General features: G+C 35.2%; 1 protein-coding gene across 1 annotated transcript in view; it reads right to left on the reverse strand.

The window, feature by feature from the left end:
* Nucleotides 1–411: 411 nt before the first annotated feature.
* The window catches only part of LOC137922069 (LIM domain transcription factor LMO4), a 125,325-nt gene continuing 109,392 nt past the window's right edge, over nt 412–16,344 (reverse strand). Inside the window, exon 5 of the mRNA XM_068764920.1 lies at nt 412–2,293. The gene's annotated coding sequence lies outside the window, so the exon portion shown is untranslated. The remainder of the gene's footprint in view (nt 2,294–16,344) is intronic.

The following is a 16,344-nucleotide window of genomic DNA, read 5'->3' on the forward strand; positions in this document are numbered from 1 at the left end:
AATCTTAAATAGTGGTAGCCCAGCGGTAAGGACTAACACTTGCGATTGTAGGTTGCTATTTCAATTCCCGGAATAGTTTTATATTTTTTACACTTTGTGCATTAATTTTATGGGATTGCCACTGCTTATACGTCACAAGACACTTGGCCAGGCATGGCGAATATGGCACGTCCCTCCCATAGATACCTGTGGGGGATACCTATTCTTTGCAGTAGGCGTCCATAGATTGAAACGACGATTAATTCAAGTACAGACGTCCACTTTTGGACATAGGTCTCCTCCATAGAAGTCAAATAGGACCAGTAGGAATCGGCCGATGATGTATAGTTATATATTATGTAAATAAGTATACTTGTATACCAGATCAGAAAGCTCTTCTTTCATTCGGAAAATAAAACAATTCAGTAATTTACAAAATTTAATATCTCTTCCTGTCGCCGTAATTCTTAGGCTAGGTAGTTGCAATGTCCGTCTTTGTGTAAGTACTGGTAACACCGTAACTGTCATTTTTACTAAACAGATTGCCATAGCGTTGAGAGCGCAGTATGTTGATAGATATCAGAGAGACCTCTTGAAATAATTCAAATTTCCAGGTGTTATATAGCTCTCAAAGCTATGCAATTGACAATGAGTAAAATAAACATATGTATAGATGGCAAGATTCGCTAAACGCTAACATTAGTTATTTGAATGATTTGTTTAAGCACATAATCAATATTAAGGATAAAATTATTTAGCTACTATTTAGTCTGTAAAATTAGAATTTTTTTTATAAAACGTCACTGATAACCGTGCGGAAATCGACAATATGTTTTTATTTGTAAATATTAATAACAAGAAGGAATGTCAGCGTTTATGATAACTTACACTAACTGTTTACATTTAAGAATTGATTCGAACAAATTTAGTTAATGGTAAAATGTAGCTTGATCGTTAATATATATATACATAGGCCGTGGTTACACGGGTTTAGACGTAAAATGTTGGCATCGACAATTATTGCTACGGAGTTTGCGCCTAAACTTTTAGGTACAAGATCGGTCTACTTACGTCTAGGTTTGTTATTCTAATATTTACAGATTCAATGATTAATAATAAAGTAGCTATCATTAGAAGTTTAAGTAACAGCGCGTCATTATCATTATAAACGAAATAACAAATTTATTCGAGATATTATTTACACGCAGGATTACAAATCACATAGACGTGCATGTGAAGTTAACGATACATATCAGTGTGGGGACAATCATTGGCAAGAATGAAAATTTGACGAAATCACACATTTCATTTGATATTCGGCGAGTAACAAAGTACAACGTAACATTAAACACAATAAATAAATTCCAATGCACCCTATCCGAGCTTAAAACTATTTAATTCTTTGTTTGAAACATTACTCTCAGGATTCCTTGAACATCCTTAACGTACAACCATAATACTTTAAAAATTATTTGTTCGATGTCTATTACATTGCCAGTTCATTTAAATTATAATGTAGAAAAAATATTGTTTTAAAAATGCTTTTAGTTGCAATGATTATTTTACGAAAAATTCATAATGTACGATTAGATAAATATTTTTATTCTGGAATCATTATTAAGTAGGATATGCCGTTATGATTTACTCGCATCTACAATATCACTTTTATAATAAAATCAACACGTATTTGTGTTTAACACATTTAATTCTGAACAACGCTAAGTATCAGAATTGAATAGAAATTTACATAGCAGCGAGTAAGTTTTACATAAATTGCCATTTTCACAACCGAAATTAAATATGTAGTGAGTACAGTCGCCAACATGGTTGTTAGCTGGAGATTTGTGCGCGATCGTTTCTACAGTGCAGCATTCGTTAAAACGATATGATGAGGGATGTAACGACCATGTTGGTTGTGCACCTAGATATAACTCAACAGCTCACTGGCGTCGTGAGAATTATTACTATTTGCCCTTTATACTTCAAGTGCGGCGCTGCGACCAGTAATAATCCCACTTTAGCTGAACTCAGTTCTATTGTCTGTTGCACAACACTGTCACTCTGTGTCCCCCTCGGTCTTCGGGGAGGAGGGGCGGGGCTTGAGAGATGCCGAGTTGGTCGTTAGGTCGAGAGCTGGCTCCTGGCATGCAAGACTTAGATTTGTAGTGGTATGGGGCTTTGGGAACGGTGGTCTCATTTGGTTCGTTATAGAGTCTGGTTCGGGCAGACAGGTGTAGTTAGGAGGAGTCCAGCATCCGGCGCTGGAGGGTTCCGGTTTCGATCCCGCCGCGCTGAGGTACGAGCATGCCATCATCTGAAACAAGTTTCCCCGTAATTATTATTTTAAATTTTTTTATTAAACGAAAGTTTTAAACGAGTGGAGGTACAGCATTATTTGCTGCCAATAAATGTAGCTATCTGAAAAGAATGGTTACATATATAATAAACATCGTAATGATATTATAGTAAGTAAAAAAAGTGTTTTCGAAATTCGGATTATTATATATAAAACTAACTATTGTTTACTATACTACTATCTGTCCCTGGATACTCTGCACTGCCAGAAGTTATTAACTCGACGCATTCCCAAAATTTAATTAAAGTAACATATTTCAAAGTGATCACTTTATTTACTGGGTAATTGGAAATTGATGTAAAAGTTGACAAATGAGCATCCAGCTCTTTATAGCTTTATATATTGTATTATAACCAAGAACCCTGTATATCGTATTGGAAAGATTTTCTAGAGAAGCTTCACAATAAATCGTGAAAATGATAACGTTCTCTTTCACAAAAATAAGCCGTTATTAGAGCGAAAACATTGAAGTGGCAGTACAGCCACTGCTCATAAAAAAGAAAATTGATGCCTGTCATAAAGCGAGTTGATATATATAATTTGAAGTTGTATCATAACTAAAATGTTTCTCTCCACGTTATACTGTTCCGATAGCTATAGCCAGAGGAAATGAAATTGATTTGTTATACAAATAAGGCGAATAACTCTACAAATTTCTTTCTCCGCAGTCAATAAAGTAAGTTTCGTTGAGTCGCAGAAGCAATTCGCTTACGTTAAAGATAAGCTTTACGTATATTACTTGTGTAATCTCCGAGAGAGTAGATTGAAGTAAAACAGGGCTTACATAAATAATGAAATATGTAGTATTATGAGACGGGAGGCCTAAAGAATTCGCGAGTGGGGCTCCGTAATCACGCTAATGGCCAATGCGCGGAGCCCCCGCCAAGGCTCTCTCGCTAATGCGGACTTCGCACAGGAGTATCGGCTTGTTCGTTGCTAAATCGTATCACACGTCCGAGTCAATCTCTTTACCTCTGCCAATCGTTGTCAAAAATTGCGTATTTTCTTATGCTTTTTCCATTAATAATTCTTTTTTTACTTGTAACTAACCTTGAAGAAAGTATGCGTTGTATCAGCTTCCCAGTACGGGAATAATTAATAAGACAGTCTTAATTTAGGCACCAAACTTGAGTGCTTATCTCAAGTATAGATAGAAACATAATAGAATAATCAACTAATAATAAAATAATAAATAATCCTATCAACTCATAGACGCTAATTACATACTACTACATAGATTTCTATAAGGGATATACCATAATAGCCATGCTTAGCAGGCGCGTAGGCGATCGCAGTGTACGGTACGCAGAGGACGCTGCGGCCCATCTTCGAGAAACCATGTTTTGTGAGCAATGGCCATGCTACATAATTAGTGCACAGAGTGAATAATGTACAGGACCGTATCCGTGAATCGAATCCGCGTTTACGATCGCATGTCTCAGTCCATCACCAGGATACCACTGTTCAATTAGTAATATATTAATAATAATTTAAGAAAACAGTAACAATTTGCAAAACGTAATTTAAAATTATCGAATAAAAAGTCATTACTAATATTATTATAAATATTATTTGCAACTACAACTGTCATATCTTATTATCTTCGTTATTGTAAGAAGTATGTAGAGACATAGTAGTTGTAACAAGAAAGATTTAGTTGATAGTAATATTCAAAATTTTTTATTAACTATTGTGTGTTGAAAATTGTTAAATCGAAGTATTTTTTATGCTCCGTGATTCCATTTTTGTTTATTTAAATAAAAAATTGAGTAACTGAAGCTTTCAATCGTAGGTTGCTGATTCGATTTCTGGGATACAGTCTTATGTAAATCACACTTTGTGCATTAATTATATAAAGGATTGCCACTGTTCAAACAAATTTCCAGAGAATGGGCATCAGCGTTATCTTCGTAGCATAATATTACACTACCATCGCCAATCCGCCAGGCAAGGGCGGCGATTATGATGTACCTCAAGATACCTATATATGTCTCCGGGGGAAGCTTATACCTTGCAGAGGGCGTTTATGGGCTGAAATGACCAAAATTAAAATTATTTTGATAAAAAAGTATAAGTAAAAACTTTACTTTGAACAGTTTATTATCTATTAACTTTTTGTTTTGTTAGGTGCTTAACACTTTTTAATAATTAAAAGGATGCTTTGAAATATTTTAAAGGGACACAACTTAAGTTAACACTGTAAAGGTAATTAAATACAGTAGTTATAAATTTGTAACAGATTGTGTCACACGAAACCCTATTTAGCGGTGTTAAATGTCGCTAAACCTTGCGCTGAAGACTAATTTGATTAATTTGTTTAAAATCGATTCACAGTCATTGTAACGACATGGTTGAGAGTGAACAAAGGTCCGTAGCTACATAGGCAATAGTTCGCCGGAACAGCTGTGCGGTACACAGTGTTCCAACAATGATATTGTAACTTTAATATTTATTACTCTTGATGAACTCGGCGCAAGTTAGTGCAAGTAATATAACGTCTACAACGAATAAGGCGGCGCTTGCATTGTGCACTTGTATGAAAAAGACGTACGAGCTTATATAATTTTAAAGCTCCAATTCGCGTTCGTCTTTAAAACAATGTACGGTTTAATTAACTCGGCGCCGTTCGACTGCGTTACAGCGCATAGTGTATAATTAAACCCTTTACGTAAACGTTGTGGTTAATATGTTTAAGCGGTATTGCTTTAGGAGACCTAAACTCTCCTATGAGAACAAACAATCGCCAGGGGCGGTGTGGACGGAGCCCGGCGTACAAATGAATTAGTGGAGTCGCGTCTCCCGCTGCACTCCTCCCCTTCCCCTCGGGGCCCAGGGCTCGTGTTGCGATTAAAATATAATTAGGCGCTCGCCAATCGTTTCGCCATCGAGCCACCTGCCTAGGTGAATTAAATAGCCATACAGGGTTTCCGTTAAACCCTCGCGGACCCGAGCGCTGCTAGCCAATAATAGAGGCTACACGAGTATCTCGCAGTTGATTAATTATCGCGGGTTAAAAACCGAGCGGGAAATAGTTGTCGGGTGATTGATAGGGCGGCCGGGGTCGCGCGGCCCAGGTGTACTGTGATATTAATTACGATCGGTTAGACATCGCCACGTTATAAATCACGCGTACCCGCTACGCACGGTAATGAATTCAAACGTGCCGCGATAATTGCGCACCTAATTACGGGCGGAGAACTGTCTAATGTATCACTGTCGGATTATGAATCGTGAATGGCGTTAATTAAACATGCATAATATTTGTGGAGGCGACGGACGTATCGGCCGCGGGCGCTCGTGAAACAATTAGCTTCCAAACTAATACGGGGGCTATTGAAAGTTGGCCGGTCGGACGTACTCTCTGCGGACGCCGGGACGGTCGCGCGATTACAATGAAAATTATCCACTTGTGCCCGCGTAACTTTGTGTTGATTTATCCGCGCCGTGTCCCGTTTGCGTTGTGATTTACAGAGCACCAGCTTTGTTGTAACTTGTACTGCTGTTTAGTGGTTTTGGCAACTACAATGAAATCTCCCGTGCCTTCATATTTAATGAAACGGAGGATCCCGCGTTAGATATACAATAGTGTTTCTCGTTGTATCATTTATACTATGTATAAATGTTTGTTAGAACAACTTTAGTAAAGTATAATAGTGATTCTGTTTAAATTAGCCTTATAATGGCTGTTATTACATTTGCATTTTTACTCTAATTTAATACGGTGCAAATTTTGTGTCTAAAATTTTTTTAATCCAATCTTACGTATTGTTGATATCTCAATATACTGTTAATAAAAAAAATCACTATTGTATGATAATTAAATATAATATAATTTAAAATGATTTATTACAGTTTTCGATTAATTTATCATCGTTATCATCATTTCAGACGTAGACCTCCTTCATATTTTTTCAACAAAACCGGTTGGAAGTAGTCTATACCCAGCGTTTTCCGATATGCTTAACGAGGTCATCTGTCCTCTTTGAAGGTGGACGTTCTACGCTGCGCTAGCCGGTCTGTGGTCTTCATCACTTCATACCTTATTAAGGCGCCAGCGGGCAGTTCTGTGCGTTACGTGTTCAGCCTACTGACTCTTCAAGATACCAATTCGCTGGGCCGTGTAGGCCTTTAGTATTTGATGGCCCATTTGATAAATATTTGCCTGGAATATGTTTTTTCAATTGATATACAGTTTAAGGTAATTATAGTTTATTCATAAAGGTACACAGGTATGGACACACAAAAATATAATGCGCAAGATACATTGACTTTTTTGATTACTACATCGCTGTAGACCAAGAACCAGCGATGTAAACAAACAGTTACACGCGTAGTTTAATATCAGTATTGAATAGTGAACGCTCTGTGCGCACAATAGTCCATCGGCATTCCATTAACTAGTTGATCAAACATACCCGTCGCATCCCTATTGTAAAGCTCTATACTCACTGTATGGACGCGTACCATTTTGGTAACTTATTGAGGTTGTAAAAAGTTTTGTTCTTATATTTACAATAAGCTCACATAGTACATAAGTACTTTAAGTACCATAAAGTATTTATCAAGTATTCTTAGAGTACTCAGAAGGTACAATAATGTACCCATTATTTTTTATTACATAAAAACCACGTTCAATAATATTTCGTGCATAATAAATGATGACAATTAGTTATTTTTAAATAGGTGAATGTAATGAATGTTAAGTAATAAATTTAAAGCATTTATCGCCATGTGAAGTTTACGTTACCTGGCGTAATGGCGTATTTAGAGAATTAAATATTTAAACGTAGTGTTACATTTTCATGACCATTTTAGAAATGTTCACGCATAACTGTGTTGTTAAATTTTAGCAGTACAATATAAAATAATGTACATTACATTATTTGCTTACTAACATTATTGTATTTTAGAAATGTTAGTGTGCTAAATACGTACATGTACAATTTTTGTTGTTTTTTTATTTACTCTTTATTGTACGTTAACAGGACATGATAAGAAATTACATATAATAGACAAAAAATAATAAGCACAAAGGGCAGTCTTATCGCAATACGCAATTTGTTTCAGACAACCACTTTTGCATTCCCATTTAAAGTTGACTCAGATGTGGAATAAAAAAAATGAGAGACTACAGATTGGAAAGATTAATTTAGAGGTGTTTAAGGTCTCCAAAGTTGTAACTTCTTAAAAATTATTGACGCAGTTAACGTGTTAAGCCACTATGCAAGTTCCGGAAAGAAGCATTTGCCAGATAAAGTTAATTGACAATTATTTTGTTTTGTTATACCCCATGTGTTTATGTATAGTTAGGAGATTTTAGTTACTTTACCTTACTTTTATTATTTATTTGCTGTTTAACACACTTTAAATGACCAGGTTTGTCAAAAAGGTTTTAATTGTTATAAAGCTTAATTGTACCGAAATAATGCATCTGTTTCTAGTGTACTTTTTTAAATAAATAAATGTTTGTATTGAAAGGTTTATTGACATCTGTGTAAGTGTGTAAGCACCTTTATCGTAACGATTTCAATCTCCAGCGGCTTCGTAGGGTTTCTATTGAAACAACAGCAACTGTTTGCACGGGGCCGGCGGCGGACCGACTTTCGCGACACAATGCTACACTAGTCCTAAATAATTTAATAGTTTTAGGCGTAGCCGCGTGAAGAGCTCCGCAAACATCGGGCGCCGATATCGCCACGTCCACGAGAGCTCCTCTGCAACCATCTTGTGGTTATTTCGCTAATTGATTATGCATGTCTCTCTGCTAATTGATTAACTAATGTACTTAAATTACACGATCGCAAATCGTAAGCATGAATTTGCTAATAATAATACAATTATGAAGTATTAAAATAACTATGCAGTAGCGAAGACTTTTATTATGGACATCCATTCTTTATCAATACCTAGAATCGATTGTTGACAGTCCACTCTATTTTTCCTTATTAGCTAAGTCTATGTGATAGTTGTGTAGTAAAAATTTTATATGTTAAAATAATCAGTAAATGAATGTATAATTCATTTATTTATTATGAGTGCAGTGGTAGCCCGGCAGTGGTGGATAGAGACTTGCGATAGTAAAGTCGAGGGTTCGATTCCCAGAATATAACGTTATATAATTCACACTGTGCATAAATTATTTGTGATTGCCATTGTTTACAAGCAAAGTTTTAGAAAATAGATAGCAGGGTTCTCTGCGTACCATAATACCATACTGCGATCCCCAACCCTTCTGCCAAGCTTGACAAATATAGAATATCCCTTCATAGATGTCTTTGGGGGAGGCCTTGCAGTGAGCGTCTATGGGCCGAAACGATGTCGACGAACGACGATATTTAATTTTCAATTTAAGTATCTTTAAATTTTATATTCGACATTGTTATTATAATGATATGTACATATTAATTCTTAATTTTAATAAATTTCGTTATTCACTTCTATATGTATGTATATGTATATATAATCATGGTACTCATAGTTATTGGTTTTATTTTAAGTTCAGATATAATATTTTACTCACTATATTCGATGGATCTAAATAAAATGTATTAATAAATAAATATCCTTAATACGTTAATCAGAGCAATTGATTCCCGTACTTTATAATCCCTAAAAGTATTTTGGATTCTAAAAGTTAGTAAGTTTCCTAACCAGGAGTTACTAATATAATGAAGCCTAGAAAAAAGTCTGAACTGGGCTCGATAGTAGCAGTAAAACATACCACCGAAGATCGGCACAGATGGCATAACAGTGCGCGACAAAGTTTACAAAAATGGTCACGGTTCTCAGTGGTGAGAGAAAGAGAATGGGGGAAAGTAAGAAGATAATGCACTTGCATACAATGGTACATTAGTGGTGCTGCATCTAACAGTATTATCACGGAGACCAACAGTCCGTCTTCAAAACGCGCAGAAAATATATAGGAGCAAGACATGGCAATATTCGAAAGGAGTACTAATTTAAGCAAGTGTAAAGTTTCGTACGAAGGAGTTATAAATTTTATAGAGACTAGAGAAATTTCCGATCAGGTTCGAATCACGTTCGATACCACAGTAGCCGAAGCAATATACACCGCTGTAAACCGACACAGGTGCCGTGACATTGTGCTACAAACTTTAAAAAAAGGGTCACGATTGTCCCTAGTAATAGATACGATGCAAGAAGGAGAAAAAGGTACGGATAGTTTCTCTCTTCTTTCTAGCACATAATGGTGCATTGGCGGTGATGCATCGAATAGCATTATCACGGAGACAAACGATCCGTCTTAAAACTGCGCAATAAATATATTAGAGCAAGATACGGCAAGGTAAGATAGAAGTGATAGTGTGGGGCGGGCGGCGATAAATTAGGGCGGGCGGGCGGTGGCGTGCGCGCCGGCCGTTTGTCGCTTCGCGTGCGCGCGCGCTCATTGCTTATTCATGTCGTCGGGGCACGCGATCGTCGCTCGCCCCGGACGCGGTGCACTGTCGCAACCAGCGGAGACCGCGACTCGACAAACTTTGTCTACCTTTAAGTGATAGTTTGACACACGTGACTCTATTAAAGCCTTCTAAGGGAGAAACAAAATAGACCAGCTTGTGACTTGCCCCATGATACGATGTACAGAAACAATAGTAAAATTTTAAACAAAAAACTATTGAAAAACTATTGTTCGAAAATGTTGTATAATATATTTATATTCTTTGGGGAAGGCCTATGTCCGGTAGTGAATATCCTACGATTGAAATGATGATGGTATTGATAAATATTTAACTTCGATTGTATAGCTATTTAGGAGTAGATATATAAAAACCTACAAATTACATATTTTTGTCCTGTACGGTATTATTAGTAAATATTCGTGAAATTTGATACAGGAGATTATTAATTTTTGATAATCTTATTAAATATTAAAAATCAATTATTACACTAAAAACTATTAAATATATATATTTCATTACATCTGTATATTTGTTTTAAATTTAAAACATAAATCGTCATTAAGGTCTAATTTTTTTTTCTAAAAATGTGACATTTCATATTTGTACATCTAGTAATTTGTTATTGACTGTAGACTATGTTATAAAATTAAGAATTACCTTTTTACAATAACTTCAATGGATAGGTGTGTGTTAATTGCTCTTCGTCAGTCTTTACATTCATGGCATGTTTGTTAGTGTTTTTATCACTCCAGATGAGCATTAAAAATCTTTTGAAATCAAAAAAAAAAAAAACAAATTAGTGGCTAAATTATGTTTGTATGGGAACGTATCCTAACGTTTGAATTTATAAAGCAGTCGTTCAAGGGCTTTTGTGAAAATATGTGCGAGTATTATCATATATCGCATTAAAATCCTCAAATCCTCAAATCTTACGTTTATAAGCCTTTAATCAAAAATAATTTGATAATTTAATTTTTTGTAATTCATTATTAGTATAAACCTTTTACTAAGAGATCCCCCAGCCCAAAAGGTAGTAAAAAATTGTACAAGTACACGTGTTTCATTATAGAACAGTACGCCGTTGTAAATACTTACAAGAGAATTAAGAAATTTAACCCAGTGGTCCACAATTTATGATTCAATTAAAGAGAAGTGGCGTGTTCTCTGCTCTACCAAGAGTACGTTGCACATTATTTCTATAAATGCAACTATAAGATTATTCTTGCTCGGGTTGTTGAAACACGAAAAAAGTTTTTTAAATTCACCTATGTGTACAGGGTGTTGCGTTTTCTTGTTGCTGCTATTGCTATTCAGAATCGTATATTTACGTTTGACGTTCAAGGAAAAGGTCTCTGCATCAAAGGATTTTACATAATTCACGATAACGAGCGATCGAGTTGCTCTCTTACTTCAAAGCGACCGCTTCAGTTACAGTTTATTATTAATAAAATTTGGTCGGTTTGGCGCACGGGGCGTACGGGTTATACGGGGCTTGCGGGGCACACAGGGTCAGAGGCGGGGGAGGGGCGGCGGGGGGAAGTAACGAGCCGGTCCGCGCTCGTTATCGGCCGCTCCGGCCGGTCACCGCCGCGGAAAATTCGCCCGAAACTGACGCGCGTGAAAATTTAATGAACGGCCGGACGCTAGTTAACTAAAAGGTAAAGTGCACCCTCTTGACGTGTTCGGTAAATATTAATAGTGAGTGTGCTACCGTGAGCCATTAAAAATGCACGAGTCCGCGGACACGGCGTGCGCCGGGCTGTTCATTAGCCCCTCCACATGCGCACCTTTCTCCAAATTAACTATCGCGTCTCCACGCGATCGCACGCCTCGGCGTCCCGATTATCCACTTCGCACTCGTCTCTTTCGCGCCGACTGCGCTTTCTGATTATAGATTTTGTCCAATAAAACGCGACGTTCAATATCGAAGTTTCACAAGCACCGCTCTCCGCGAGCCCCCGGAAACACATCCTGAACGGGACAAGTTTCGCTATTCGAGCCATTTTAAAACTCTTACGGCCACTATTAAGGATAATAGAAACTGTCTAGTTGGAGCAATGAGTCAAGGAATTATGTGCGCTACTAGAATGATCTAAGTTTGACTTTAACGTCTCTTTCGTTTGCGAGAACGATTGTTCGGCGTGCAGGGAGTGCGAGTCGAAGGCGACACTTGTGATGAGCTCGAGACGAAAGTGTCGCAATATTTGTTACGCAGTAATGAGGATCGTTAATTATGTATCGCAAGGTGTGTTGCCGATTCAACTCGGAACGTTTCGGTGTCGTGGGCTCTTGCGAACGAGGTCAAGGGTTCGCGACTCTCTCAACCCTGAGGGGCTGCCAAATTAATGAGGCACTCCTTTGTAATAAAGATATAACAAGGATTGTGCAAGCGAACCCGGGTACACCGACTTAGGAGTCATTAATGACGTCGCGAAGTCTCGAGCGACTCGTTATCGCGTCTTTTCTAAACAACGGGAATTTTACGAATCGAGAAAGTACCTCCAAATAAAATTCATGTGTATTGTAATCCTTGAATAGAATATACATCCTTTAGTTACATATTTTTGTTACAGTGTTATTAAACTTATATCTTATGAAATTAGTAGATGTATCAGTACTCGTTGCAGTGGTAGTAGTTTAAAATAGTAGTTTTAAATCTGTAAAAATGTTATATTTCAGACAGATATAGCCAATGCAACGAGTACTACAACTTTACAAAACGACGGAATACATTTTATTACCGATTGCTTACAAATTTATACAGCACCGTCTAAGTCAAGTTCTCATATATATTTTACATTTTGATATCTAATGCAATAAGAACGAGTGCGATTTCGAATGGGACGTTTTATCAAGATATCAAAGAAGCCGGTAAAACGTTTTTGAAATATCTCTCTTCTTCATTTTTGATTACCTCAATTTATGTTCAAGTTCATTCTTAACGTTTTAAAGCGAAATGTCTTCGTCTCTTAAGATACAAAAGTAATAAATTCAATATATAAAAATAAGTCGCAAAATTCCGACGCTTTCTTAACATTAAACATTTACAACTATTTGCCAGTTATCAAACTTGAAAAAACTCAAAATTTTTTACTTCTTAAAATCAGCTATTTAACCCTTTCACGACCACGGGGACGCCGGTGTCCCAAGCAAAAATGATGGATTAATTAAATATTTACGTAACTATTGTAAATTATTTCATTGTTTTAATATTTCGGAAAGTACCTTTTTATTATTTTTTACTGGCAATATAGGATAACTAACACCGTTTATTGTTTATCGTCATCGAAACGTTAGAGTTCTTTTGGCGCGAATGATCTGCTGTTTGGAATAAATAATTGATATTGTAAAAGTGCTTTTCAAGTTTTAACAGTGTCAAATTATCATTACCTGTTAAGTAAATTGTTATTCTAAATATTCAGTAGTAATGTATTTATGTTGTATTCTGTGATAAATCATTATAAAGATTATGGGACTCGGATGTCCCTGTCGGCGTAAAGGGATACTTTTTATACGGAATTTCTTAACTTTTGGCCTGGTGATATACCAAAATACTATCATTTTCTTATTCATATTTTTCTCAGAATATGTTTCGTAAGGGACGTGGAGTTTTTGACCTTGAAAAAATAAAATTCTTCAATTTTTTGTGGGTGACAATAGCGATGAGGAAGATGACTTAGTGCTTGATGACGAAGACCAAAGACTTCTAGTACAGGATGATGACCAAGGGGTATTTGATGTCGAGGTTGAAGAAACGACGATTCTTCAACGGCAAGAATCACCTGAACCTTCAACGTCTCAAAAAACAATCCATCTAATCATTAACCAATCATCTAACAACAGGAATTGTTTCGCCGAGTACCACAAATAACTTGCCCTATTATATTTATATTATTCATAAACAAGTAAAAAAAAGTACACTAAGTAACAAATGTACATTATTTACAACAAAACAGACTTACTTATAAGTAAACCAAAATTTAGAGTTTAAGTAGAAAGTAACCCTTAGCGACCATAGGGACATATTTGTCCCATAAATTTCCAAAAAAAATGTAAAACTTTTTTGAATTTTTAGTATAAATTATGTTTTTAGGATGCCTATTAATTCATTAAATCTAGCTAAATTGATTAAATAAGGTACCGTAACCTTATGGTTCTGAAAGGGTTAAAGAAAATTTGAGTCACGTAGCGAAAGAAAAAAAATGTTGCATATTTCAGAGTGATCGCTTTATAGGTGTAATCATTCTCGTTTGTCAGCCATTGAGTTATAAGTTCACGTTTATTTATGTGTGTGTTAATATTGAACTTCATTATCTGTACATAGTCTTTAAACTCTATGCATGTGAATTTTCTTGATAGGCAAGATTAAACTAAAGGCGTTAGATGTAAAACAGTATGATATAATAATGTATATCAAATGTTGGATTGAATGAAATAGTCGAAGGCGATGTGTCTTCATTTAGTGAAGCGAATGGTAGACCGGGCGTAGCTCGAGTGGCGGTGTGGCTCGGGGCCGGGCAGATTACCGAGCCCCGAGCCCGCGGGCAAAGGGTTTCTAAGTCGCAGCTAATTGGATGAGCCACCGACCAGCCCAATTAGCAGCAGCGTTGTGATTCATTTTAATCGTGCGCCCTTATCAGTGCACACGTTACTCTACCCTCTATGTGCAATTTTTTTATTATAACAACACTCACGAGTATGGTAGTCAAAAATTAGTTACTGAAATAATTAAACCATTATTTCTTCTTTAAAAGGTTTTGCCAAGAACTTTCGAAAAGTAAATATATCGATTTAAAGTACATTAAATTATATATATATGCATAGATATTTGCATAGTTTAAAACAAATAATTTAATAACAAGCTTTATTCATCAATAATATGCTTATTTATTATCGTTTAATTTAGTGTAATGTTAATAAAGTTCCATAAGATTTCTTTTACATTATTTTTCCCAATTTTAAACCTAAAACTATTTGTGAAAATAAATATATTTGTATAAGATATATTATTTTTAGTTGACGTAAATGTGTAGAACCACAGTTGATTGAACATTGTCATATTCCATTTAATAAGAGCAACTGCTAAGATTTTGGCCAAACATTCCAAGCCGGTAGCAGCTTAGTATGATGTTAAAATAATTGACGATGCAAAATGTGTATGTTCAATAATGGTATATCGAATTTAGATTTTATTTCAGCGCAAGACAAGTGATCTTTGGGGAGACCTATCCTTTGCATTATATGCCCACTATATACGCTGTCGGTTATCGTAACGAATCGAAGAAAGAATTTAACTGTAATTTAACCTATTTAACTCGACTTTATTTTTTTAATGTTTATCTACTAATTTTTAATATATAATTTATTATTTCGCTTTTTAGGGAAAAGCATGCTGACGGCTAGTAACACAATTTACAAATAGAAGAGCTAGCAAACATAAACTAGATCTTGTAATTGTAGATAACAATAAACAAAAAAATACCAGATAAAAATAAGAGTGTATTGTTAGTCATTGTTTATTATGGTCAATCGATGATCAGATCTGTTGAAGATGTGAAGATTTCTGATTTTTAGGGATATTTTATTATGTAGATACGGTATTAGATCTCGGGTTTATAATTACATTCATTTGTTTTACGTTACAGAGGTTTTAAACCATGAAAAATATTAAAAACTGTAAAGAGACAACCCTAACGTACTTAAAGAAAAGTCGTAATGGAAGTTTAAATTTTTAATTCCTTTTTACAACTGAATTATAAAATAATTTAATTACGTAGATTTATAAAGAATGGTACCCTCTATTTGAGACTTGTTTATACTAATATGCTAGAAGAATATGAATCTCTATAATAATTTAAAAAGGAGGCAATTGTACAAACCAAGGCTAATTAATGATGGCTATGGTTATTAAACTTTTATCATATTCCTTTTATACTATAAATGCGTTCTACGCCCATAAAACAAAAGAGAGATATTTTTTATCTTGTCGTTGACTGTTATTGTCTAACGTGTTTTGCAATTTACCTTTAAATTGCAGCCATTACGTCGTAATTATTAAACACTGTGAAGGTACAAACCTAACCTAACCTAATATAATTAAAGAAAAATATAAAAAAGTTATTAATACTCTTTGGGATTTGAGATATTTATATAAATATATTTTAGGTTAAGTTAAATTTGAAGATATCTATTAATTACGTGAAATCAATAAAAGTGCATATTTTAATTTCTTCGAGTTGTAAATAATTGAAAATGACACAATTTCAGGTGTGGACATATTAACACACAGCTGATGTTTTGGACAAAGTAAACCTCTTGTTCTTTAGTTGTTACTATGAATAGTAAAATATATTTAATGAAAAATACTTAAAATGTCTTAGTATTAGCGACTAATATTACAACTATTACATATCATGTACTTTAAAGAATATTTTACATAATTTTAATGTTAGGCGTTAAAACCATATAGACATTTATTATTATATTGGATATAACAGTAGTTTAGAAACTTCATATAGTTTTGATTATGCATAGCACAAAGATAAGTCCAGCGCACCTGCGGAATAGAACCACACTCCTTAAGTCGAT

This window comes from Battus philenor, unplaced genomic scaffold, assembly GCF_028537555.1.
Source record: "Battus philenor isolate CCGP_79_NKW_IND1 unplaced genomic scaffold, ilBatPhil1.0.hap1 SCAF_2, whole genome shotgun sequence".
Taxonomy (NCBI): Eukaryota; Metazoa; Arthropoda; class Insecta; order Lepidoptera; family Papilionidae; genus Battus; species Battus philenor.